This window comes from Pholcus phalangioides, unplaced genomic scaffold (assembly GCF_987345545.1).
Source record: "Pholcus phalangioides strain wild (caught in Gottingen) unplaced genomic scaffold, Ppha-v1.0 ptg000003l_1, whole genome shotgun sequence".
Classification (NCBI taxonomy): domain Eukaryota; kingdom Metazoa; phylum Arthropoda; class Arachnida; order Araneae; family Pholcidae; genus Pholcus; species Pholcus phalangioides.
Window position 1 is genome coordinate 38,249,247 of NW_028301596.1, and position 24,178 is coordinate 38,273,424.

General features: G+C 34.9%; 1 protein-coding gene across 2 annotated transcripts in view; it reads left to right on the forward strand.

Annotated features, from left to right (window-relative positions):
* The window catches only part of LOC149088506 (uncharacterized), a 531,717-nt gene that overhangs the window by 100,768 nt on the left and 406,771 nt on the right, over window positions 1–24,178 (forward strand). Inside the window, exon 2 of one of the 2 annotated variants that reach the window (XM_089247938.1) lies at window positions 2,160–2,284. The gene's annotated coding sequence lies outside the window, so the exon portion shown is untranslated. The remainder of the gene's footprint in view (window positions 1–2,159; window positions 2,285–24,178) is intronic. The other variant, XM_089247947.1, reaches the window with a different exon arrangement.

Consider the following 24,178-nt stretch of genomic DNA (forward strand, 5'->3'; position numbering starts at 1 on the left):
ACAGTCGTATAAAAGCTGAATAACTTCTCTGACAGTCGTATAAAAGCTAAATAACTTCTCTGACAGTCGTATAAAAGCTGAATAACTTCTCTGACAGTCGTATAAAAGCTGAATAACTTCTCCGACTGTCGTATAAAAGCTTAATAACTTCTCTGACAGTCATATAAAAACTGAATAACTTCTCTGACGGTCGTATAAAACCTGAGTAGCTGAATGGGTTCACTGACAGTCATATAAAAGCTGATTGACTTCAGTTTTACATGAAGAATTGTAACAGATAGTTCTGCTTATGTTTGAAAGATAAAAGCCGAATCGCAACGCTCCTCTATTCCGAGCAATATGGTATAAAAATTGCATAATTTCTTTGAGGGCCGTATGGAAACTGCATAACTATTTTATGGTCGTATGAGTAATGCAGTTTCATGTATCGTATTAATAATAGCTTAAAAGTATCAAAGAACATTAATTTTTTTTCAAATATCAGCCCTTTGTATTATTTTGAAAATATTTAGAACTAATATATACTGATTATTTGGTAAATACTTCCAAAATAAAATATTTATCTGTGAAGCAATAAAAATTTATGAATATACAACAAACTGAATTTATTTAAATTTTTTGATCGCTTTCTAATTCATGCCCACATTTCACAATTGTTATAGTCGTATATATGATTACATAAACGATACATTTGAGAAGTTTCAAAAAGTTATGCATTGATTTAGTATATATTTTTTTATTGATGTAAATTTTCAATTAATTTTTAACCGATATAAAATAATTTTATTTAGTCAATGTGGGAAGAAAACTATTTTATTTCAATTTTCAAAAAAAAAATCTGTTCATGGTTAGGAAAAAAAATTCAGTTCGAAAATCACCAGATAGAATTTCTGAAAATTTGATTTTTAAAATACGTAAAAAGAACTAAATTTATTGGTAATAGAATTTTAAAATTATGGAAAGACGCTGCACATACGCTACGTCGGACTCTCAACTGTGTTTTAATTTCTTTTTTTGCAGTGATGCGTTTATGCGATGCTTATTTCTGAATAAAATTTTAGGGGAAAAAATTTATGGAATCGCATATTTTTTACTATATACGTCTCCTTTATAATAAATTCCATACTTATGAACTGATATTTGTATTGAATAGGGCTGGGGGAATTCGAATAAGTGGTAATCAAAAAAATTTAATCGATTAGTCGAATTTCAATCGAATATTTTCAAATGCTGTTCATTCATATCAAACGTAGTGTTGGTAACTATGTAGTATTAATTGATGCTATAAAAATATATTCTATTCATTTCCCGCATTTATCCACTGAATGGATGTAAATAAATATATAAATAGATTAACAAATGAAGGTCGCCTACTTGAAGTTATTTAATATCGTCCCCCTTCGCCAGAAACATGAATGTCCAAATTTCTAGAACTTGAAAAACGGCTTTTGGATGTTTACTCTACCCATGTTACACTATGAAAGTTGTTCTAAAATGTTTTGTAAAATTTGTTTCAATAGGGAATACACATTTACGTTTCTGGCAAAAGTTAGCAAGATAAGTGATCCAACCGGCTGATTAACCCAAAAGTGAAAATGCTCACATTCGTGTCTCTGGCATAAGTGGGGCGATATGCTGAACATGCTTATCACATCCTGGAATTTCCTAACGTGGATCTCGTCTTTTATTTTAAATAAGTAAATTTAGAAATCATCACTAGTTTTCATCGAATCCACTTGTGTCTAAAAATTTGGTCAAAATATTGATTCAAATAGTTTTACCTAAATACGATAAAACATAAAATAAAATAAATATAATACGATAAAAGCATAATTTAAGACATTTAATGGTATTAGTTAAATAAATCAAATGAAATTTTATAAATTGTTAATAAAAAAAAATTTTAATCGAATTTTCATCGGACTCTAATGGTGCCGATTAACTCAACTTAAAATTTTCAACTGCAATACGAACAATTGATCGATTAACCGACCCGATCAATCGGACTAACCCTAGTATTTAAGATAAAAAGAAATGAGTGAATATTTTATTATATATATACTTTTTTGGAAATTTATAACAATAACTTTTGTAATAGGTTTTTTTTTTCTACTGTGTTTATTTTACTTTCTTCATTAAAATTTTCTTTTCTATTTTAGTGACAGATCCGTACATGCCGTAGAGAATGCATTATCAAGACTATCTACTAAAAACAAAGATTTAGGAGATAATTTCTAAATGCAACAGTGACTGACGTCAATTGTGGAGCGTAATCTTCATAAAGGTAAAGTTCAGCAACACATTTTAATCTCGTTTTCTTTACATATAGTTTTACATTCTTTCTAATTTTCAAGCAGGAAATAAAGGAATGAATAAAAATTATACATAATTCGTTTATGGAGGAAAGTGTGCTTAGTCTTTGTGTCAACAGATTAAATTATGCTTTTGTTCAAAGCAAACACATGTGTATCTTCTTTTTCCCTAGTACGAAGTTTATTGCTGTTTGCTTTTACTTAAGCGCCAGTGTTTTAAGAGTTGGGTTTGCGTAAAGATTGTTCGAAAGCTCACTTTACTTTTTGTATGTGTGTGTGTGTTGAGCCGTTTGGCGATTCCATTTTGACGTTTCAAATTATGTTGTTTGACGTCGTCAGAGTAAACATTTCGTTCTTGTAATAACAGGAAAAGAAGCAGTAATTATCACATCGCTCATTAATCTACTGGTTGATCTTTTTTTTTTTTCCAATGTTCGCGCTAAAGCTAACAGTAATTGAGGTGATTTATTGTGGTTCTCTCTCTGTGCTAGAAAATTTAATGATTGGCAAGTTTATGAATAGTTTGTTATGAAACATTGATCATTCTCATGAGCACAAGTGCAAATTAGACCAGGGTGTCAACCACATCCATATCATTGAAAACCGCTGGGTCACTGGTTCGTAGGGTGATTAAAATTTTGCAAGTAAAAATGTCTTTTTTCGTCTTCAGCTAAGGACTAAACAATGGGTTTAAGGATAGGATTCTCCTAGAGCAGTGGTTCTCAACCTTTCGAAGCCCGCGGCCCGGTAAATCTCTTTTGCGCAAGTGAAAGGTCCGCTCATACACACACAACTAACGAGAAATTAATGGGAAAATGAAACTGCGAATCACACCTACGGCCCGGTGCGACTAGTGTTAGGGCCCGGTACTGGGCCGCTGCCCGGCGGTTGAGAAACACTGTCCTACAGGACGATACGCTTCAAATACACTGCTGCGTTAGATAGAACAAGCATAACTAAACTGATTTCATCTCAGCAATTTTTCATTTATTTCCGGCCGTCGAAGCAGAAATTTAGCTTTTTTATACGGCCCTCGAATAAGCATTTAATTTTCTTCAAAATTTACATCGAAGAAATGATTCAGCTTCAATATGACCCATAAAGAACTTATTCAGCTTTCATACAGCCCTTGGAAAATTAATTAAGCTTTCATACAGCCCTTAGAAAATTAATTAAGCTTTCATGCAGCTCTAAAATATGATCCAACTTTCCCACACAGCTGTCAGAAAATAATTCATTCTTCATACAGCTCGCAATAATTAATTCGATGTTTCAGACCCTCTACGCACAAACGTGCTTACGTTTTCTTGCTTTAGGTATTATTTTTTTAACCTCAGGGAGTTCAGCCAATACCACCTATTGCAGAAGTCCTCCGCTCGAAGCTCGTGACGTCACTGAAGAAGGAGGCCATCTCACCTATAGCCATTGGATATACTGCAAAAAAATGGTAAAGATAGTGCATGCGTCGGCCTTCTATATTCATTGGCTATAGGTAAGATGACCTTCTACAGCGACGTCACGAGTTTCGCGAGGAGGCCTTCCGCTATAGATGGCGTTGTTTCAGCTAACAACCCCTATAGATAGTGGAGGGATGTTATCTATGGGGGAGTATTGGTTCTGCCCTGACTTTAAGAATTACGTGTGGCTGAATTCTCCGAGGTTAAAAAATAATACCTACAGTGAGGAAAAACACCCCCCCCCCCGTTTGTTTGTACTGAACCTGAAAGGTTTATGCTTTATGCAGCTGTAAAAAAATTATCCAGATTTCATACAGCTCTGAAAAATAACTCACTTTTTATACAGCTTTATAAAAATCATTAACATTTCATGCATCTGCCAATAAATAATTTAATACAGTTCTCAAAAAGAAAAATTAGTTTCCATACACCTTCCAAATAATAATTCAGGTTTTATTTAGCCTTCGGAGAGGTGATTCAATGTTTATACGACCCTCAAAAACAATGTTTGGCGAAATACAGCCCACAAGTCGAAAAGTTTGGGCACCCATGGTGTAAACAGCAACAAAAACGCTGTATAAATAAACAGTTGTACCTACCAAGTACGGCGATCAAATATAAATACGTAATTGAAAGAAAGAATTTCTTATTCAAAAATAATCTCATTCGATAGATATTTACTTTCCATCAAAACCTGGTAATATGCATATATGATAGCAGGAAAACCCATGAAAGATTTATATAAATTCAGCCTTTTACCTAATAAATATTTATTACTTATTCATGTATATCTCACAAGATGCCAATGAAACCAAAACCAAGGAAAAGTATGTTAAGAGGATTTGTATATACGTATGTACACATTTGAATTTCGTATTTGATATCCATCATAGGAGTATATTTCGGACGAAAATTAGATTTTTCGAGAACGGAAAGAAGAAATTCTTGAAATTTCGTTGAAAATTGTGATTTTTTTTTTCTGCATTCTTCTACTATAGTATCGCATTACTCTGTCCCTACTCTATTCCGAATCATAGCGTTCGGAATTCTGAATGTAAAATTTTTAAGAGTTTACAAATATATATGAAATTATATCATCACTATGAAGATAAATAATAAATTCATCATAAAAAATATATATTAATTTGCTTTTCCAGTACCCACGATGAAATGAATTGTACGTATTGAACGTGACCTGTTCTGTCGAACGAAAGGGGGTGATAGAAGCAACCCTGTCTTAACTCGAACCGTTTTCGAGTTATGGTGGATAATCAGTTATTGGGGTAAAAAAAAATGCGTCAAGTCTGAAAAACCCGAATTTGTGAAGTTTCTGTAAGACACACAAGGAAAATAACCACATATTCAGAAATAACAGAAAAAATCACATTAGGTGACATGAATTTCATCGAAATATCTGGATTTAATGGCGAGCTACAAGCGCTGAAAGATTGCCAAAGCTCAAAATCAAATATTGTCACTTAAATTTTTAATCGCCAATTCCTCAAACACCCTTCTAGCTAAAATGAGTCAAATTTACCAAAAAACTCGTCTTGCACTAGCTTTGGGAAGAACGCACCATGTCGGTGATCTTGTTCAGGAGAATTCAGTCCTTCGTTTGCAATGCATCACTGAAATCAGCATTTTCGGAAGTGGATCTGATTTTGGCGACAATTCGATTTCTCACTTCACCAATCTCTCAACTCTTGCAGCTCTCCCATATTAAATATAGATATCTTGTACACCACTTTTTCTTTGGAAACCCACGGTCCGGTTAATTTAATTTAATTTTTATTTTATTTTATTTCAGTGAGTGGAAGGCCCTTTTCATACACACGGCTAATGGAAAATAGTTGAGGAAAAATGAAACAGCCGTGAATCCTCGTGGCCCCGTTTGACTGATGGCAGGGCCCTGCGGTTCAGAAGCATTGCTGTAGATCAGCGGTTCTCAACCTTTTTTGACCCACGGAGCCCTTTCCAGTATATAATTTCTATGGCGGAGCCCTGTCGGCCTATTTTTTATTTATTCACCAAAGTTACTGACTTATTTTTATTATTCAAAAATATTTATAATTATTTTTTTCAAATTTACTGTTTTAATTTTATTTTCCTCGAGCGGGAGTTCACACGGAGCCCTTAGGACTCCGCGGAGCACCGGTTGAGAACCGCTGCGTGTAGATCATGTCACCTTACACAGCAGTGCTTCCTAAAGTCGGAAATTCCCCCTCCCCCCAGGAGTGATGGAAAGGTCCGCGGGCGCGATAGAAGTTACAGGTACAGTATTTATATACTGAGTTTGATTGATATGGGGGACGATGAGAGAGAAAAAATTCTGAAGACCGGGGGGGGTTGGGGGTAACGGAACAAAAAGTTTGGGAAGCTGTGCCTTATAAGACTTTTTTGCAAAATCAAATTGTGTCGCCAAAATCTGTAACCACCAATGCCAAATTTTCGTCCAATATCTACTTCGCCAAACTCTGATTGCAGTGATGTACTGCAAGCATGAGACTAAATTTCCCCTGAACCAGAAAATCGATATGGTTTATTGTAATAAGGTCTTTCGGAAGCTGGTGGAACTAGTTAGAAGGGCGTTTGCAAAATTGCCGATTAAATATTTTGGTGCAAATTCGATTTTCAACTTTGCCAATCTTTCAGCGCTTGTAACTCGCCATTAAATCTATACATTTCGATGGAATTGGTGTCACCGTAACCAGCCATTCCTGTGTCCTGTGCAAAAATTGCATTTAGGCCCCCCCCCTTTCAAGTAGGGCCTGCGCACTTGTTGCACTTGCCTAGTTACGGCACTGGTGTCACGTTATAAGATTTTTTTCTGCTCTTTTTAAATATGTGACTAATTTGCATGTAGATCTTACAGAAAGTCCACTAATGTGGATTTTTCAGACTTTTCTCACATAATCTATTATCCCCATAACCTAAAAACGAGTCGGGATAGGACAGGGTTGGTAGGATGTTTCACGTGTTCCACTTCGGCTCGTCTATCACCCACTTTCGTTTGGCAGAATATGTCACGTTCACCCTGAATATGACCTATAGGATGGTTTCGGAACATTTTTGAGGTAAAGGAATCTATATGTTAGAAATTCTATTCAATATGTAAATAAAATGTTCTGAATAAATTTCTTGGAATTTCTCGAAAGAAATTTGTTCAAAGATTTTAGGAAATTTTTCTTTTCGTCGCCTTCATACATACATATATGAAGCGAGTAAAAATATTCCTAGGAGGAGACAAATACGAAAATCTATACTTTTATACTTTCTCTTGGAAAAAGTCGATTTTTGTATTTTCCGATTTTGCTTGACAGGATTTCGTATCCTTTGCGTATGTCACTTAGTTTTTGGGGGGTTTTTTCCCTTCGTCGTGTTCTCTGAATTGAAATGTTTCAAAGAATTCCGATAGCACAAAATACGGAATGCAAGTGTTCAGCAATTTAAGCGTCTGCTAACAGTGAGTGTCGTCTAGCTGTTCACGAAAACGTTTAGAATGCTCCTAAGTATCCGTAAAATTCAGTGTCTAGGAAAGACAATACTTTTAAGACAATATAAAAAGTGTCATTCCAAATAATAACGTGTGTAGTAAGCTCTAAACAACACGATGCATCCATCCATCGATTGTTCGGGAAGTGAGCTTTCTCAGGGACTAAGTAGTAGGCGATCAAAGGGAGTTTGTGACTTTTTACGGTAAGATGGAGATTTCATGAGGCTCCCTAATCTAGGAAATGTAGATTAGGGAAATTGATACCTTTGTTTATTACTTCACCGAAAGAAATTTACCTTATAAAAAATTTTGTACAAAAATTCGTTGAGAAATCAACGATTAACATCAGTTATTAACCCTTTGCGGTCCTATGTCCAAGTAGAATAGGGAGAAAAATTGTACTCTTCATTGCTATATACAGCATAGTTTCCCAACCCTTTTTGTCCCATCGCCCCCAATGCAATCTAACCCATAGGATCCTATGTTATACCCGTAGCTTCTACCGCCCCCCGGGGGGCGTTAACGCCCACGTATTGGAATCACTGCTCTAGAGCTATCCAGGAACGTAAATTTACAAATTTTGAAACAAGATGAAAATTAATCAAAATAAAAAAAAAATCCGGGAATCGTTTTTACGTCGTTGTATACTGTGCAATGACGTCAGCGGCCACCACTTGTAATAATTAATGAAATAAATCTTTTTGTAGTTATTATATTTTACTTTTTGTCGTTCCAGCGTGACGTCGAAATCTGCATGCGTTTTTCGCGATTTCTACCCTCTCAGCTTGGTTTGCGACATAATGTTCCATAGCAATTTCCATGATGTTCTTGATGTCTACTAACAACCCTCTGAGTTTTGTCTGTCCATTAACAGAAGACCCTGTATATTAGCGAAACACCGGTGATGTATAATCATCAATCACCTCGATAAAGAAAGTTTGATTAAATTTCATTACATTTTATCACTTTTACCGCCAATTATGCATTATTCAAAAATGAAGTTGGAAAGTCTGATAGAAAAATAATATGCGAAAACGCATAACCTTTTTCTTTCCATTAAACTAATTAATTATTTTTACCCGTACATGATTCGTGCTCTACACGTATTTTGCAACTGAAATTAAATTAAAATAGTACGAGGAAGATGAAAACATTCGTAACATTGTCTTGTAATAGATGGCTTTTTTCCTCTCAGCCCGAGATATCAAGGAAATAGTTATTTTCCGGATATTATGCTGAAGTGAACTCGGCAAGAAAAGTCTATCTCTCTCTAAACCGTCCCACCCGGGGGCCATTTCCTGAAGTTAACAGAGGCTACTAGTGCCGCTACTAGTGCCGCCACAGTACGTGAAATAAGGAAGGCAGGGTCATGTCTCCAGTAGTGTAGATGGTCTGTTCCTGACTCTGCAACGAAGCTGGGCGGGAAGAGATCTCGGCAACTCTGGCGGTATGCAAAAGAACCTGAGTTCGAGTCCCGGCGGAGACGTTATGACTTTTCTTTCCGAGTTCACCTCAGCATAATAGCCGGAAAATAACTGTTTCCTTGATTGTCTTGTAATGTTGGCTTTCTTGTAATGTTGCCATTCGAATTCACGATTCTGGATCATACTTATGTTCAGCTAATAAAAAAATTAATTGACGATTTATTATATTTATACCAAGACCAGCTTGCGATTAAACAATCTTAGTTGAATGCGATAAATTCTCGGTTTATGACCAAAAATTAATAAATTAGGGTTCGAAAAAAAAAACTGAGTTTGCTTCATTTTACTGTGCGGCTATCGGGGACTGCGATACATTGAATCCCTATTCCACGGGACCGGGGATCAGAAAAGTGTCCTTTTGGGAAGGTTCCACTTTAAAGAGAAGAAGTGATAAACGTTACATCAAAATTGGATTGCAAGACTGATTTCTGGTTCAAAATTGACCTTTCCTAAGCGCGATTTTGTTCTGATTTCGGTAATGGCAGGTACTTCAGCATATTGTTGGACCTACAATTGTTTCGAAAAAATTAGCTGCATCAGTCACCTTTCAAAATTGAAAATCTATTGGCGGTAGGTACTAACCCGTTTAGTCAAAAATTCAAAAATTCGCATAGGCGGCAGGGGAGATATGGACATTCGCCCTTCCCTCACTATTCATACTCTCGGTGATTCGCTTGACCACCCCCCCCCCCCGTTCGAGGAACCTGTATACACTTATGATTGAAATGTAGTAGTTTTGATGCGAATCCGTCTTTTAAATCATCTGAAGATACTGGGTGCAGTCACAAAAAAGTTTCATAACGAAATAATTTAAACGCTCATATCTCAAGAATTATTCAGAATATATCAGTGTTTTGTATGCCTTCGGGAAGATTTCGTTAAGACAAATCCAATGTGCTACTTCGGTTCATCTCTTCCGGACTTGGCACCAGACCCATGACCTGTATTCGTAACGAAATTGGTTTACGCTATCTGTGAAATTCCTAATGCAAATAGACAACATTGATTTCGTCTTTTAGCTATTCCAAGAACAAATCCGATACCAATTGCATTATGTCAGCACCTTCTATGCAAAGAACGTATTCACGCCAAAATTTGCTACAGTATCTGCGGCACAGCCTACCCCAATTTTTAAATTACGTAGATCGTAATAAACATTAATTATGCACTGTTTGAATGGTATTTTATGTGTTATGTAGAACTTTCCGTGATGCATCGCAACGTGTGAGTGAATTCTAAACTTTCTTTATTATTTACCGGGGGGGGGGGGGCTCTACGCCCTGATAAACATTTCTGTACAAACCGCATTTTTCTATGTCAATTGGGTGGTTTGGTATTGATTTTTTTAATGTGTTTAGGAGTTTTTTACTCACTTTGCGGTTCCAAGTTGACATTAACCATTCGAGAGTGTTCTAATTTGTTTCGAGTGTCAAAATTTAGAAAATCGGCTGAAATCAACATGTTATAAATATGTGGTTTAATATACTCATGGATATATTACAAGGTCCCAACGCTAGATTAACAATTTCTTCAGATTACGACGATCCTATTACGACGAAATCTTCTACTATCAATATTCATAAAATGAGCCCATTTTATTCAGAAACGGAAAACTAAAGCTAATCATCCCATATCTTCACTGTCCCAACTCTCAACTTTAACAACAGATTCAAAGACCTCCGTCACACAGAGCATAGCGGAACACAAAAGAAAGACCGTCGTAAATATCAACGCACGTATCGACTGTAAAACTTAATCGAATTGAAAGGTACCGAATCGAACTTCATGGCACGCATCGATCCAATTACCGTATCAAGGGAACAAATCGGAATTGTGCAGGAATACAGATGAGAACCGAAGGCTCCAACGAATAATCATCAGATTAGAAAGAAATATTCAACAGTGGAATAATAGAAAACTAGAAATAGTCCGGGATTAGGTTCCTCGGAAATTAACTCGCACGTACATTCGTAAATATATTAATATCCCGTGGCATAAGGAAGTTCTCCATCACCGTAGAGTTACGTTATTTCTCCCTCTGGAGAAATTCACCTCAATGCCTTTTGTACATTTATTGTTTACGGAGACTTTCATTTCTTAGTTTTCGTGTTTTCTTCCATTTTTCACATCTACATAAAAACCCGTCTTATTTTTTGTTACAATAAAATAAGAAAAATATCATAATGCTTTCTAATTTTCTTAACACAAGATTCTCGTATTATTTTGCATAAAATGCAGAAAAAAAAATTCTTTTATTATCTCTTAATTTTTTTTCTCCTTCTTGAAGTAAACGACTTGAACTAACTCCGTGGAATTTAATTTTTTTTTCTTCTGACTTCTCTCCTTGTGACATGTTCCGATTTTTTTTTTCTTCTAGAAAATTCAGACATTAATTTAATGACATTTCGCAGACACGAAAAGCTCTTGAAGTCGTCTCTTGTCTCTTCTTTCTCTTATTTTTCGTGTCTTTTCCGAATTGAGAGAAAAATTTTTTTTAAACTTTTACTTGAACCCGAATCTTTTAATTCAGACACACACACACATACAGTATGTAACTAGACTAGTTCTATTTTATTCGAAAAGAATAGTTTTTTTTTTCTACTTGGATTTTATCTAGCAAATGCAACTAACGTCGAATATGTACTACGTTAATTATGTGGTTTTTCAAATTGGACTTGTGATACAAATTTTTACGTAAATTAATCTTTAAAAAATACTTAAATTTAAAATATTTTTTTTTTCGTTTTATTTACATTGACTAAATATACATTGTAATTTTTTTTTTTACAATTCTTGTGACGATATATTAAATATATTAAAACATCAAAATGGATAACTTTCTCACACATATGAGGGGAAATATTTATATTTTGAATAAATACAGAGAAAGTAAGAATATCACATTATATATACATGTATCATACACACATACATTACGTATATGTGTTCGACAAGTGCGTATTTAATCGAAAAATACACTGTCTAAACTGGACACCAAATTCACTCTCCTTGTTAGTCTATATCAGAGGTGGCCAACAGCTGACTCGCGAAGTGGTTTTTGTGTGGGGGCCCCGACAAGATAAAAGTAAATTATCAAATTAAAATTAATAATTTATAAAGTTTTAAATCAAAGTTACGATCATTATTTGAGGTATTCTCGTTCCAACAGCGGAAAACTACTTACATTCATTAGTATTAGTGACGAATAATTTACTATGTGTTAACCCCACACTGTCTTTCCAAACACACAAACGGTAATTTTTTTTCCTGTTTTTCTGGTACCTCGTTTGGAAAATTGTCTATTTTGCCAAAATATAATTTGAGAAAAACTGAAACAAATGTTTCATTTGTGAAATTCAAACTATGAATGGATTTCATGGAATAATTTGCTGGAGGAAACTATATTTTGATGCATCATTTCTACTTGGGAGCGCAACCAGATAAACAACGAATATGTTTATGAAGATGAAAAGAAATGCAATGCCCAGTGTAGAACTTTAGCGACTAAATTGCCCGTGTTTCACCATGTTAGTCATGGCGTGTACAAATGTGCGAGTTTTTCGGGTCATTTTACTTATTTACTGGTGTGACAGCCGTAATGCGACGCTGCAGCTGACAGTTTTGTTATCCCTTGAACAGAAAGAAGTTGGTCACCCCTGGTCTGAATAGGAAGGTTGACGCTTGACAGGAATATACACTCGCAAAACGGATTATTTACAACTAGGATTTTTTTTTAACTCATATTACGGATATTTCAAATAATTTGGTCAGATTGTAGGCTGCAGGATGGTAAAAGTGTGTTTCCGCCTACATTTTGACGCATTTTTTGACATAATTGGCGTGCCAATATAGGAAACTTTTAGATAGGAAAGAAATTTTCTTTTTCGCAAACTTCATTGTTGCTTTATTTTTTTTTAATTTTTGCTTCAATTGTGAACTATAGGAAACTATTCCTCTGATAGCAAACCTAAATTTTTTGAGAAAAATTGAATGATGCAGCAGTTAGGGTAAAACTAAACTTGGTCGGGTAGAGGTCTGCAGTCTTTTTTATGGATACAACTACACGTCGAATGAAAATAAACAAATTTATTAATAACGAAATTTACAAATATAAATTAAATTAAATTATAATTTTCTTTTTTATTTGAATTTCCCTCCGTCACGGTTTCAAGTGAGAAACAATAAAAAATTGATATTACTTTACTTCAAAATTATTAATAAAATCAATGATATATTTATTGATTTCCAATTTGAATATTTTTTTTAAAATAAAATTAAACAATTTCTAGAATTTTGTGAAATTTTTTAAGATCATTTTAGCTTGTTAACAATTCTTCTAAAAATTTTTAATTGATATTAACATTTTTCGAAAGCTTTCTTATTTTTACATCAGTCCGAGTATATATAAATAATTATATTTTAATTATGATAATTTAAATCATTAAATTCATATTACAATTGAATTATATACCCCAAATATATTATACTTACTAAGTAAAAATATCGGCCGGTATAATTCCCATAATCTTACCATGCCTAGTAAATCTCGAATATATTTTTACCACGTCGTACCAACTCAAGCGGTATTGGGTCAAGAATTCCATAAAATAAACAAATAACACTTATACGGATGTAAGTATTTACACAAGTATTTATTCATATCCGAAAGAGAAAATAAATTTATGATATATATATATATATATATAATATTCAAAATATGGGTCAGGGCATCTTTATTTTCCGATAAGGAAGAAATATTGGTATTTGAAGAAAAAGAAGGAAAAAAAAAATAGAAACAGGTCGATGGCCAGATGTTGGGATTCTTCAACATGCCCTTCACATGACCTTGAAGATACAAGGAAACAATAACAAAAAAGATATGTACATACCAAAAAAAAAAAACATGAAAAAAAAAAGGAATTCTCCATTTTCTTCGATTTTTATTTCCTGGAATTTATTCTTTTTGTTTTTATCCACTTATTTTTATTTATTGCTCTTTTTTTTTTTTCTATAGTCTGGAATATTCCAAGAAAAAGTTTCTTCGTATTTGAAGAAAGCATAAAATAGTCCGGATTCTTGGAATTTACAGTATTTTTTTCGATTTGTATATATATATTTTTTCGGATTATTTCAACGATTATTGTCTTTTATACTGTTCGATGTTGTTTTTTAGTGAGTTTTCGATTAATCTATCTAATGGCTTCGGATTTTTTTTTTCTTGTGCTATTCTTACGTAATAAATGAGTTTGGTAATTGATATTGTTTATTTAAGCGTTTTTTTTTCCTGGGTTTTTTTTATGGATTAGTTTTCTCTTGCACGGTTTTTTTTTATGATTTATTATTAGATTTTTTTTTTAATGATTTATGAGCTTTAATGGAGTTTGTTTAGTCTGTGATCGAACTGATTTGATGGCATAATTAAAGTTTTGGTGTAACTTGATCGTAGGAGTTGATACTTGGTCAATATATTTTGTAACCTTCGTGTTATTTTTTTGTTGTATGTTATATTTATTATGATATGGCACCGGTACGTCGAATAGCTTAATTCGTTCCTGAAAGTAATTTGTAGCGTGAAGTGAATTTTAATATTGGGTCTTTCTCATTCTATTCACATCGCAAAAATTTAATTACTCGCGTATGATAACACTGCTCAACATTTCCTTTGTTCTAAACAAAGATTTTCAGGAATTTTAGGGTGATTTTGGGAGGGGCACTGATTTCGAATCTGGCATTGGTTTTAGTGTTTGAGATGAAGTGAAAATTAGATTTCAATAAAAAAACATAAGCAGCATACAAATCACATTCAAAGTGTGTGAAATGTAAATTAATAATTAACTTAATATCAATATAAAGACCACCGATGTCTGATCCTGATATAAATGTAATACTATATTGAATTGACCACTTCACATAGTGTGCAGCGGTGTTATCCGAAAAAGTAATTTCACTCTGCAAAATTTTAAGGACTATTTTTGTATAAAAAGAGGTTTTTAAGGATATTTTTTGACGTTATCTTTAGTTTGGTTATGGTTTTATGGTTTCAGAATTTATATTTTGAGCACTTTTTCTTTTTACAAAGCTGACTCAAATTTCGTAATTTTTAATGAAATTGTGCATGAAGGTAATTTGCATAAGTTATGTGTGATGATTCTTATGACTATAAATATTCGTGGCATGTATCTGTCATGTTGAATGTGTTTTTTTTAGTGAAACAAATTTCATTTCACTATAGACTTTTTCCCCTTCCTAAACTGGTTCTTAAGGAATAATTGACAATTTTCTTTTTTTTTTGAGAATTGGTGACTATTTGGCGAAAAGTTCCATATTTGAAATCTAAAATTTCCTCCTTTTTTTTGATAAAATACAGTCAGCCTAGTCATACATGACTGTTTAAAAAGGGAAGGTACTATTCACACAGTGTCACTAAAAACAAAGCAAACTTTAAATTGAATAAGGGAGCCTTCGTACGACGATTAGCCAAGTGGGCTAATAGCACTGCACTTTATAACAAATTTTAGCCATTAATGGCAAATTAATCGATGCCGAATTTTACACTGCGTGTTTATTTTATTTTTTATGCAAACGTTTTTTTTTTTCAAAAATAATGTTTTAAACCCAATATTTGAAGGAATAGTTTTACTTCTAAAAAGATTTTAGAGGAGTGAAATTGAATTTTGATGCGTAAAATACGCATATAGACGCGTATTAGCAAAACTCTGGTGTATGGTGTATATTCTGTGTAAAATAAAAACACTTCCATTAGTAAGAAACTATAGTAGACACACACACACAATACAATACGAGAATCATTGTTGGCTTCGAAATGGTCAGCACTAAGAAATTTAGAAGCTTTTCAACGTTCAGTCTATTTATTACAGGTTGGGGGGGGGGGGGTGTCTCATATCTTTTAACATGGCGAAAAAGACTCGAAAACTATGCTCTAACAGATATATCATTGAAAATTTTATTTAACTATTGATTTATTTTAAATACGTGTATATTTTCATGCATATTTTGTACTGTGCATGCTATTCTATGTCAACGCAATGTTTCGCATAGCTCAAATACAAGGTATCTCATAAATTCGTGAATAGTTTCAAAATTCATGAAAATCGAACAATTGGTTTTTTCGAATGCGGTTTGCGAAAAAGTTATTCTCACATAAAGAGGGATTTTCTTTGGTTCATAAAAAAATTAGTTAAATTTTTTCAGCCACGAACCGAATCTTTACGAATGTTTCGAGCACAGAAGATATTGAAGAAAGGTTCAGGTCTGAAATTCTGTGATCTGCTTTCGTGAAGCGCCCCCATCGACGGAAAATTTAACTAAAATGCTTTCTGTACCAAAAAAAATTCTTTCGTGAGAATAACTGTTTCGCAAACCGTATTCGAACGTACCAACTGCTTAAATTTTTATGAATTTTTAAGCTACTTACGAGCTTATTAAGCGGATGACGACCCGCATTAATTTCCTGGAAATTTTCAACCATTTACGGGGGGAGGGGGGAAATGCATTTCTAATAACTTGTGCACATGATATAATCATAATAGCATGACATCATTGCAATTGAATAAAAATTGATTCAAAGGCTAAAGAAAATCTAACTGAGTTCATCAAATGAGGCAAAATATTGAAATTTCATCGACTCGACCTCATTTGAAACTAAATTTAAAATGCGAAATTTGAGAACTTTCATTTTTTCTTGTAAATCAAATGTTTATGAATAGTTCTCAAATATTTTGCCTGATTTCATGTAATAAAAAATGTTCTTCATTTCGAATCAATTTTCATTCAATTACACTGATGTCATGCAGTTTTATCATGCTTACAAAAAAGGTGATGACATTACATTTTTTTCCCTTCATCTTCGAAATAATATACTCGTATATATATATTAGAGGTTTGTAAAACACATTGCACAACACATGGCATAGCATGAGCAATGGAAAATATGTGTACCAAATGTGATATAAATCTGTGGCAAATAATCTTATGTTTATTAAGCATAGTTTTTGGGCGATTTTAACCACATAAAAAGTATGAGGCTCTCCAACCCTCTCACTGTCGTTGACGAGATTTCTCGGTTGCTTGAAAGCCTCTTATTTCAAACATGAAAAGCCCAAATATTTAATTTATGTTGATTTCTCCACGGAACATTTTAATTGTTGCCCCTTACTTTGCACACTTGCTGAAAATCGGAATCCTTCTTCTCACGATAAAAACGTTTCATTTTAAGGGATTTAATTATAATTATTTCTGATATGCCCAATGCGGATCAGGAAAAAAACAATTATGCGAGGGGTAAATGATTCAAAAATAATTGCTCAAAAAACTGCGGTGCTTAGGATGAAAACTAATAATATTGCATGAAAATGAAAGAGGAAATGCTTCCGTTTTTTGCTCATGGACAATAAACACTACTAGTGAGTCGTTTATGGAGCTCTTTTGGAAGAGGAGTGGAAGTGACGTCCAGTCCAGAATAATTTTCGGGTGCTGTCGTCAGAACAATGGAAATCGGTGATCATTGTTCACCGTGGGCTGATTATAGCACAATTGCTAATATGGTCATTTTCGCAGAACGGTGATTGCATGATGACATCATGCTAACGACAATACGATAAAAAAATCTTTCTGTTGACTAGACAACATTCTCACTTTTTTTTTTCTAAATAAGGAAAGGACTATTACTACGCTTAGCATTATTTCGTTTGGAGTGAGGGGGAGAAAAAAAAACCCTATGCATATAATTTTTTATTTGCATTCATTTAATGATTATCGTGCATTTCGACTAGTTTCTGAAACTCCTAAAAATGTCAGAAACTCATTTTTTTTTTCAAAATAACTTTCCACTGTTCATTATTTCGATTGATGACATCGAGTGATTTCAAAAACAACATTAATTAAAAATGAGGCTTTCTTTTCTGTCGATCGCTATTGAAAAGAATCATTTGGCAGGTAAATAACACTCTCTCTATTTAGCTATACACCGTAGATATTTTAGCGTAATCAGAAAAATTGCTAAAAATAACAAAATGCCAAAGAAGGAAATGAAAACCAATTAGAGCTTATAGAAAATCTAAAAAAAATTTAACTACAGGGTGTCTCGTGAATTCGTAAATAGTTTAAAAATTAATAAAAATTGAAGGAACCTGTATAATTATGTGAATGGGATTTGCGAAAAAAACACATTCTCTCTCGGGAAGGGGGATTTTTTTTTTTTTTTTTTTTGGTACAGGAGAACAAAATTAGTTCAAATTTTTGTAGATAGAGAGCGCGAGAACTGGAGTGAATAGATCTGAACATTTTTTCAATCTCTGTATTCGAAACGTTCGTAAAGCTCCAGCCGAGCGATTCTGATGTAAAACAGTCAACAAAACAACTATCGGTGAAGAGTGTTTTTCCCAAAAATGTCTATATCACAGTGAACATCTTATACGCCAGTAACAGGAAAATTTAGAAATGATCTATTAATCGTCCACCCTGCATTTTTCATTGGGCTCTAATTTGCATATTCCCCTTGATTTTCTTTCGCGCATCACCCTCTGTCGACAAAATGTGAGCTTTTTTTCTGTACTAATAAGAAATTCCCCTTCATGAAAATTTTTTTGCAAAAAACCGCATTCAAATATAAAAATTCCTTCAATTTTTATGAATTTTTAAACTATTTAAAAATTTATGGAACACCCTATATCAAGTGTATTTGCAACAGGACTGTAAGTGAATTTTTACGACTAATCTCGGAATCCCCTGCCAAGCATGACCGGGTTGTGACCCCCAAACTCAAGATCACCTGACTGTTAGTGGATTTTTATGACCCATCTCGGAAGCCATTACCAGTCAAGTCTGGGTTGTAACCCGTAGCTTGAGTCCCTGGCTTAGTGGATTTGTACGATCCTTCTCGGAAGCCCTGCGAATTACGCTTGAGTCGGGACCCCATAGCTCGGAGTCCGTAGCCGGTCAATTTGTCGCACTCAACTTGTCGCGCTCAACTCGTCGCGCATCAATTTGTCGCAGTGCCAATTCGTCGCGGTACAAATTCGTCGCAGAGCCAATTCGTCGCGATACAAATTCGTCGCGGTACAAATTCGTCGCAGAGCCAATTCGTCGCGGTACAAATTCGTCGCAGAGCCAATTCGTCGCGGTACAAATTCGTCGCAGAGCCAATTCGTCGCGGTACAAATTCGTCGCAGAGCCAATTCGTCGCGGTACAAATTCGTCGCAGTGACAATTTGTCGTGTAACCAATTCGTCGGGACGTCAATTTATCGCAGAGTCAACTCGTCACGCGATCTGTATGTAGGTTTTTTGTCACATACGTGAAAAAATAAACATGAAGAAAAGTTTTTTTCCATCAAGAAATGCACACAGTTTATTAAATTTTTTTTTTGTCATTTCGAAAAAAATCATCGAAATTACATCGAAATTAAAATTACAATTGATATTAATGTTTTATTATTCAATTATTGTAAATGTTAAAAAAATCATTTTTTCTATGATAAAATTTTAAAATTCTGTAAAAAAATGTCGGTGTTTATGATATTCCCCAAATTACAGCACAGCGGAGGCTCTCTTTAAGTGTAAACTTGTATCTGTCCCATGTGGACTCGAGACTCCCACCAACATTAACCACTACAGTATCTCCACAAGAACCTGAAATAATTAATAATTTAATTTAATTAATATTTCATTTTCACCGGATAAGCCACACTTGTCGCTTTCTCTCGAGATTTCCATTACTCGTAGCGAGGGGAGTTGGGGCGCACACCGAGATGATAAATTGCGATCACATACATTTTCAAAATTTAATTTGCACCGGATAAGTTGCTCAAGTTAAAAACTCAAAAAATCCAACCAATAAAGTTCATAGGTTACATTCGAGCAAATGCAACCGATAATCTTATTGGTTGAATTTTTCAAGTTTTATAAAAGGACTTTTAGAACACTTTCATAGTGTAATGCTAGCCTTAGATATATTGTCGGTAAAAAATTCCTCAAAGATGTATTCTCTACATGGCAGATACATATTCAATAGTGAATTAGGGCCATTCAAGTATTACGTAAGCAGATTTTCAGCCATTTTTGACCCCCTCCCCCTTGTCAGCAAAAATCAGCAAAACACTGACCCCCATCCCCTCCCCTGTCAGCAAAATTTCACCAGCAGCTTAGAATATTTCATATCTTCAAAAAGGGGTGGTTGATGACGTAAGCGACCTTCAACCCCCCCCCCCCCCCCGCCATCAAAAGTCAACAAATCCGAAACTCCCTCCCCGATCCTGACGTAATACTTAAATGACCCCTTAGGCAAATTGTGCTTTGGGATGGGCATTGATCCTAATTTATCATCTTGGTGTGTTCCCGCAACACCCCTCGCTGCGAGAAATGGAGATCCCGCCAGAAAGCGGGAGTGCGGCTTATACGGTGAAAATTTAATTTTAAAAATTTATTTTATCATAACTTATCTATCATCTTCGTGTGTTCGCCCAACGCCCCTCGCTGCGAGAAATGGAGATCCCGCCAGAAAGCGGGAAGTGTGGCATGAATACCATGAAAACTGAATTTTGAAAATTTATTTGATCGGCGTACTGACTCTGCGACAAATTTGTACCGCGACGAACTGATTCTGCGACAAATTCGTACCGCGACGAACTGATTCTGCGACAAATTTGTACCGCGACAAATTGACTCTGCGACAAATTTGTACCGCGACGAAATGACTCTGCGACAAATTTGTACCGCGACGAACTGACTCTGCGACAAATTTGTACCGCGACGAGTTTGTAGCACGACGAATTGACGCTGCGACAAATTGATTGCGACGAATTGTCGCGCGACAAGTTGATCGCGACGAATTGACCTAGACCCCTCGGAGTCCTTGGTTGTTAGAGGATTTAAACAATTCTATAGGTTAAGAACCCCTGCCCCATACACTTCCAAAGTCAACGGTTGCAGAGAGACAGACCTGTGGGCAAATAATTTGAATCATTCTGCACAGACAGATACCTATCCACAGTTAGTGATCGAATATAATATTTATTTCAGATCAAATAATTCATTCAGATTAATTAGTACAGAACTACGAGTAATTCATCAGAAAATTTCAGACACTTGATTCATTTATAAGTATCATCATTAAAAATATGAAATATTAGTCCCACGAATCATTCATTTAAAACACTCAAAAATGAATTATCATTATCATTAGTACATCCTTGTCGAACATTCCAGGGTAAACATGGAATCATGGAGGCGGATTCACATCTATTTGTCTCTGTACGCACACGCAGTTTATGACAGATACAGCAGTCCGAACTGGTCGCGTGCTCGATACATTACACGTAAGAGAAATGGTTATGGACACACACACACACATCGGGAATGCATTCCCGTTTTATCATTAGGAATCCATTATTTTCGCGTTTAAATCCCGATTTTGCTTCTCACTCTCGTAGCACTTTCCATAAATCATCGCGGAGAAAAATCGTACCTGAAAAGTTTCAGAAATAGCTTTGGAAATTGATGTGGAAAAGTGAATTGACCCGTTTAACTTTGGAGAGAGAGAGGTATAGAGAGAGAAAACGTTCCATTCCGCCATATTCCTTTGTTGAAGAGCCTGTTTCCAGGCTTTGAGACTATACGACAACGTTTCTCTGGATGCACTTCCAACTTTTAGGACATCCATCAAAAGCCTTTCTCTTCATAAATCGGAAAGGACTATTTATTGTATGTATATTTGAAGGATATATTACCTTTTTTTCTTCCTATCGCTTTTTTTTTGTTTTGAAGACAGAGAAAAAAGAATGATATTCAATATCTGAATATAACTTTGGTTTCCCCCCCCCCCATTTTTTTATATGTATTTATTATCACTGTGTTCATTTTGCATTATTGCAGTTTGTCAGCTATGATCGTGTAGTGATGTGAAGTAATGGGGCTTGAAAGTGGAAATCAAGCGAAGTTTCACTATTTATGCAATATTGTTGGCCCGAGGCCTTTACAAGAGGATGCTGTAGATTTGTACACACATATGCTTTGAAACATTTGACAAGAAATCGGAGATCGTGGGGGGAGTTAACAATAGTAGAGGGGAGCTTGTTCCATTCAACTATGGTATTGGGAAAGAAATTGAATTTAAAACAATCTGTAGAGGCAACAATAAGTTTCAATTTTTTGGGTCGGGCAAGTCTATTGGAAACATAGGAAGGCTTAGTCAGAATACAGTATCGAAATTTAAATTACCATGAATAATCTTGTAAAGCATGGCTAAGCGGGAGATAAGTCGGTGAGTAGCGAGTGGGTGGAGATTAAGTTCGAGTTTAAGATCAGAAAACTGAACTTAAAGATGACCAGCAGTCGTGAATAAAGCGGGCGGATTTATTTTGGATAGATTCAAGTTTGTCGATGTTACTAGAGGTGTGGGGGGGTCTCAGACCTCAGCTGCATAAGAAAGAACGGGGGAAATATAAGTTTGGTGGCAGAGAAGTCGGACGTCCCGAGTAGAATGTTTGAGGTTGAGGCGAAGGAAAAACGTTTGTTGAGACATTTCTGGTATATAGACGTAATCGATATGATTATTGTAAAATGCATATGGACGTCTGAAACGCATTGCCAGGGAACCACGGTAACCAAAGTAAACATTCCGAAAGTGATTGTTGAGGCCCCAGGAACCATTTTTGCCCGTTTAGGGAATTTGCTCAGCTCTGACGAAATTTTAAGGTGGCCTATCGTTCACAATCCGAGTCCTGTTTGGTATATATGCAAAATTTGACGACGATTGGTCTAAAATTGTAAATTTGTATACAGAACGTATATATACACACACAAACACACAGAAAATAAATTATATATATATATATAGCTATATTCTGCTTAATGTTGTTTATTTTTTGGATTTCAAAAACACAAAAATGATCAGAAGTGAATTTAATGGAAGAATGTAGACGGTGGGCGTTGTGGTGAGAGAATTCTGCGGCAACATGCAGACAGTATGGTTCGTGTTCCAGACTCTGTCACGAAGCTCAGCTGGAAGAGATATCGGCAACGGGATAAGTCCGGTGACAGAGCTCTGGCGTTCATTCATTCAGACAGTATGGTCCAATAGAATCAGTACTATACGAATGTTTTGTCTGTATGGAAGCGATTGTTTACTTACGGAAGTGGATTCGATGTATGAGCTTCTCAGGTGTCCAGAGATGGCCGACAAGGAAAGGTTCCGAAGGTGACACCTTCAAAAAGTTTTGAAAAAATTACCACTGATTCTACTTATTTAAATATGCACAATACTATAAAAAAATCCGGCGGAATTATTATGGGTCGCTCACACAAAAAAATTGTGAATATTAATATTTTGAACGCCAATAGAGGTCAAGAATGAATTTAAAAATCCCGCTACCCAAGAACACACTGCACTGACGTGACGTGCAATCACGTCTCTACAGTTGATTGTGTTTCGGTCTTTAGAGTTGATTTCATTCAAACAACCAATGACAAAGTACAGCTCTCAGACAAAAAAAAAAAAGAGAGAAAAACTAGTTTCTAGAACAGAGAATCTAGAGAGGACAGAAAATGAAAAGTTTTTACAGATATATCGCCAAAAAAACGCTGAGTAGCCAACTGTTGTAATATTTAATATTTATTTGCGGCTTAAGACCTACAAACAGTACAAATGTAATTCAATCATAACACATCACTCACTTCACTTCTAAAATATAGATGGCAGCACTGAAAAATCGTACACAACACTAGATACGCAATCAGACTGTTAGGTACACACACTTACACTTCCAGCACAACTCACTAGGTAGTAAAATTGTCCATAGATGGCGATAGACTTGGGTTGTGCTCGGTTTGAAAAAAAATGTAGAAAAGTATTCAAATAACATATCTGTTTCAGATATGGCATTTCTTTTATTAGGGACTGTATATGTACTGAGATGGGAATTTTTTTTATTTTTGTACCGTTGTGCCCTGTCATCTAATTTTCTATTAGAGAATAGTCACCTTTTCCCTACTTAGCCCAGCAAACATCAATCCAAGTTTGCAATATTAGCCTAGATCCTGTTCATTGAAAGTTAAGGGGGACATCTCTCTCAAAATTAAGAAAAGTTTTAAGAACCTGCAATTTTAAAGAATCTTTCGAATTTTCGGACTGTTTTATTTCAGCACGTATTGAGTTTTTCCCTTGACGTATGTTGTTCTTTCCCTTATTTTTATTTTTAGCATTTTTTTTAAATTCAAATGTCTTGGAAAATGCTGCACTTATGAACATTGGCATCTTTAGGGCCCGGGAGAGACAGGGCAACACTCTTCCTTATTAGAAGTGAGAAGATCGTATGGAAAGTTAAATTTTCTATTCAAAAGTAATGGCGATAGTGAGAGAATCGCCCGTTATTAGTTATTAATTTGAGTTGTATTTTTTAAAGAAGGTAACACACAC